This window comes from Octodon degus, unplaced genomic scaffold (genome assembly GCF_000260255.1).
Source record: "Octodon degus isolate 3935 unplaced genomic scaffold, OctDeg1.0 scaffold00014, whole genome shotgun sequence".
Taxonomy (NCBI): Eukaryota; Metazoa; Chordata; class Mammalia; order Rodentia; family Octodontidae; genus Octodon; species Octodon degus.
The window spans coordinates 10,883,567-10,888,228 of record NW_004524590.1 but is presented as its reverse complement, the minus strand read 5'-3'; positions in this window follow the sequence as shown (position 1 = coordinate 10,888,228).

Here is a 4,662-nt window from a genome sequence, read left to right as displayed (position 1 = left end):
GATTAGCTGGCCTGGTGCCTGGCACATGGTGAGCATTTAATAGATACTTACAAAAATGAATGGAAAAGAGATCATTGCCTTGAGTGAATGGAACTGTTTTTCTTCTGTCTTGTACTAAGAAGTATGCCAGTAACTCTGGCCCATTCTTTCTCTGGCACCAGGAAAATTTCAGGTAGCTGACTAAATTTGCATTTCAACTTTAATAATCTGTCCTTCATTGTCTACACTGTCCCTCTCTGCTATCTAATCTTGATTTTTTTATTCTATTTTCCTTGGGCCTTCTTTGCTAAAAGATGGGGGAAAACCATACAAGTAGACAAATTAATTCTATCTTTAAAAAAAAATCTGCCTAAGATATATTGAAGCCTTTCCGCCATTGGTACACGAATTTGTTCCCAGGCTGTTCTGAGTAGCACTGAGACTTTCCTCAGGCTTTGTTCCAAAGGGGTGGGGGCTCCAGGGGGAATACTGCAGCCTGAAAGACATCCAAGGAAAAAGGCTTCTTTTAGAGGCGAGCCCACATTACACAGTTGGCAATGCTAAGGCGAACATTCTCCCGGCTTTCAGGGGAAATGAAAGACATTCCCCCCATAGCTTCCCTTCCAAGCCCTACAGCTGGAAGGGCAGGAGAGCCAAGTTCCGCCCTTTTCAATGCAGGTTGTCAGTTGGATGCCAGGATCTGCTGATACATTAGCCAAACATCCAACGCGAGAAAAAGGCCCATCACGCATCTTTCTGCTTATCCATCATTAAATGCTCCATTTAACCTAAAAGAACCTGACTTTCCCTTTTTTTCTTCTTCCATAGCTCCAGGAGAACACCACTACTGAAGAGTAAGGGGGAAATGACAAAGGAAAGTAAAAGAAAAAACAGGATTTCTGAGCAGACCTCGAGTTTTTAATTCTGCACCTGAGGCTGTTTGCGTTTCACAGAATCTGAGATCCGGAGGGATGGTGGGGATTCCCGAGTCACTGTTACAGACTGTGAAGCAGATGCCCAGAGCGAAAAAGTGACTCATTCAAGGTTATACAACTGAGGGAAGGGTGGGACTAGGCTGTGCAGCACTAGACCCACAGCCTGTCTCCTAATCCACTCTTTCAACAACGTACTTTTCCTCCTTTCTAGACTCCCATCACTCAATTCTTAACCCATTAACTGGGCTGCGGACCTCCTTAGTACTATATGTTTATTCACAAACTCTTAAGAGATTTATTGATTCAAGTGGATGATGCCCTTGCAGAATGACCAACCACAGCTCCATCTCATTGCTCCCATGTTATTTTAAACCAACAATTCACATAGCATAATGAAAGGGCCCAGTTTATGTTTCTTGTCATACAGAATAAAATAGTTTACAAGCCGTCCTTCCCTAACTCACAAATAAGCTGTGTCCTAACAGTGTGTTTGGAATTTGCTATTTAGAATACAGGATGTGTGCTCTTCCCGGGAAGTCACATGGGCAAGTGTGGGTAAAACCTCAGGCCAGGTCACAGAGGCCAACTTAACCAATAAGTAACCAACAGTGAAGTCAACTTGAGCTTTCATCATAACGTCTCTGGGCAAAACACATTCTAAGTTTGGAGTGGGGAGAGTGGAAAGGTCTAGGGTGCCTAGGTCCCAATGGGAAGGTGCGTCGGCCCAAGGCCCCAGCAGGGAGCTGGGAGTTCATTCCAGATAAAAGCTAGGAAGCCAGAGCTGGGGGTATAGATCAGCAACAGAGGACATGCTTAATAACATGTGCAAGGCCCAGCAACCCTAGCATCTAGAAAAAATAAATAAATAAAAATATTTAAAAGGCAGATGCCACATAGAACTGTGAACTACGATGAGCTTTGAACAGAAACAGAAATGTTTTCCACTTACGTTTGCTACTGAACAGCTGGGCTAGTGTCTAACCTCTCAGCTAAGTTACAAAGACAAATGGAGGCGTCACATATCCACGGCCTATTATAGGATCTTGCCTCTGTTAATGAGCTCTCGTTTATTACGGGAGCTGCTCTGCAGAGCGACAAGGCTGCGCTCTGGCAGTTAGGAGAGATGGGATGTTCCCTCTGAGCAGGTAGAATCTGAGGTGAGGCAAGGCCTGTGTCACAGCCTTCTGGGCAAGGAGTAGTCAGGGGCTCTTGGTCTCAGACCCCACACCTCCCCGCAGTGCAGACAGGTGGCAGCTGTGGTCCCACTCTTGGTTTAGAGGAGCTGGCAAGACGCTGAGCGGGGTGCACACTGGCCATTCTCTGTGACCTCATTATAGGAAGGGCTTCCTCCTGCAGTGCACACCCATAAGCAGCCTCAGTCTCCTCGCTGTCCTCTTCAATCATTCTTCCCCATGCCCTGGAGACATCCCTGGCAGCTCCCCCAAGTGCTTCTGGGTTCTTTCAAGTCTTGATTTGGTGACTAAAATGTCTAAGCCAGTGTATAATCAAAATTTAAAAGAGCTTTAGCCCCCTCCTCCTACAAGCTGAGGCTTGCTTCAGGCCTTGCCAGTTACACAGGGAGGACCAGGCCTACGTTGCTAGTTCCTGCTCACTCCTGGCCCCACTCCCGCCTCACACTTCCTAGCGGGTTTTGGGCCACCTGAGGTCAGGCCCAGAGACAGAGGGAGGAAGACACAGCAGCATGGCCTGGCATGAAGTCCCCTGGGTGCCTGGTGCACCGGAATTGATGCAGCGTGGGACATACTGATGAAAAGAGGACACTCAAAGCCTCTCACATTGTCTTGAGGCAGGAAGGAAACGCCAGAGGCTTCTACCAAGAATATGGAACCCAGCTGTTCCAGTTTGCCAAGACTGAGGCGTCTCCCAGGATGCCACACTTCTAGTGCTAAAGCCAGGACAGTCCCAGGCGAACAAGGAGGAGTCTGTCACCTGACCAGAGGGCTGTGAGCACATCGCACTACCCCGGTCTCCTAGGCAACCCTCTTCTCCTGGGTCTTCAGCCTAAAGTGACCCAGGCTGCACCTGGCAGGTCAAGCTTTTCCTGTCTTAGCAGGTCCTACATGGATGCTACCTCCCGCAAGGACGGAGGGTCTCAGCATGTTCTAAATGATGCGCTCTGGAGCCTAGGCCTAAATAGACTCTCCCTCAATAGACTAGAGGAACTTCCAGTGCTGAGGTGAATCCTGGCCAGAACGGTGCTACTAGAAGTTTCAGAACATCTCCTCAGGGATCCTCAAGAGAGCAGCTAACTGTACGGCTTGATTTAAGGGTGACTTGGGTTGAAGCCTTAGCTAATTCCCTCATGGTCTTAGCCATGTTACCTTGAACATCTTAATTAGCATTTCTGTGCCTCAGTCTTCTCACCTGTGAAATGGTTTGATAAGTGTACCTGCCTTGCAGCATTATGTGTATGATTATAAGAATCAATTTATGTAACACTGTCTGGGATGTGAGTAACCACCCAGTGAATATTAGCTGCTATCAACATTATTATAGCAAGCTAGCAACTTTCCTAAGTTTAAGGTCTTCTGCAGACCTACTCCCATAGGTTATTTTCTCAATTTTGAAGCAAATTAATAAACTGTTGTTGGCAAAAGGCACCAAAGAAAGGTCATACTGTCACACGCTCCTGGGGGCAATGCAAATTTATAGCCTCATGGGAAGGTCATTTAGAACTAAATTGCAAAAGTTCTCAAAATGCCTTTGACCCAACAATTCCACTTCTAGGAATTTATCCTGAGGACATACTTGGAGAACTGGCTAAAGATTAATGTGCAAGATCATTCAAGGCTATGTGCTTGAAACAGGAGACGAGCAGCAGTTATTTGAATATCTTACGGCAGGAATTCAGTTAAAATTTTATTCGTGTGTAGAATGAAATGCCATGCAACTGTTAAATAATGTAACAGAGGCATATTTGCTGACATGGGAGGATGTTCATGACATACAGTGTACATACGTATAGAACACACATTTTGAGTGCTTGGGGTAGGGATTCATACCTGAGTCCTTGAGACCAGGGCTCTACCACTGAGCTGTATCCCCAGCGCTACAACGTACACTTACAAATAATGCACATTTCCGGATTTTTCTGAACATAGGAATTACTATAGACTAAGATTGAACCAATAATTTTGCACCTTGCTTTTGTTTTGATTAGCATTGTTTAAGAACAATTTTTTTACCTCATAATAAACCTTTTATAAACATCTTAATGAAGTTTTGGACAATTTTATTTTTGTGCATCTTGGTATGATTTTATTTAAATGTCTTTGCAAAAGGTTCATTTTTCTTGGAAATGTGGTATTATAAGTTGAACTAAATTCAGATATTTTAAATCTTAAAAAAAAAAATGCTTGAAACTATTGTTTGAAGCAAGGTACATTTCCCCTATGATGAATGCTATCACTATGTATATATAAAATGTACCAATAAAAAAATTCAAGGAAAAAAAACTTAATGGTGATAATAGCTATCAAATTGATGTTTCCTGATTTGGATAATCATTTATTATTAAATACCTTACTTTAAAGAGAAAAAGTGGGACCAGGGAGATGGCTCAGTAGAATAAGCGCTTCCCTGGCAAGCACAAGGACCTGAGTTCAATCCCAGGTTCCAGAAAAAAAGAAAAAAAATTAAAGAAAAAATAAATAAAGACAGAAAGAAAGGAAGGGGAAAAAGGAAAGAAAGGAAGAAAAAGAAAGAAAGGACAAGAGAGGTAAGGAAG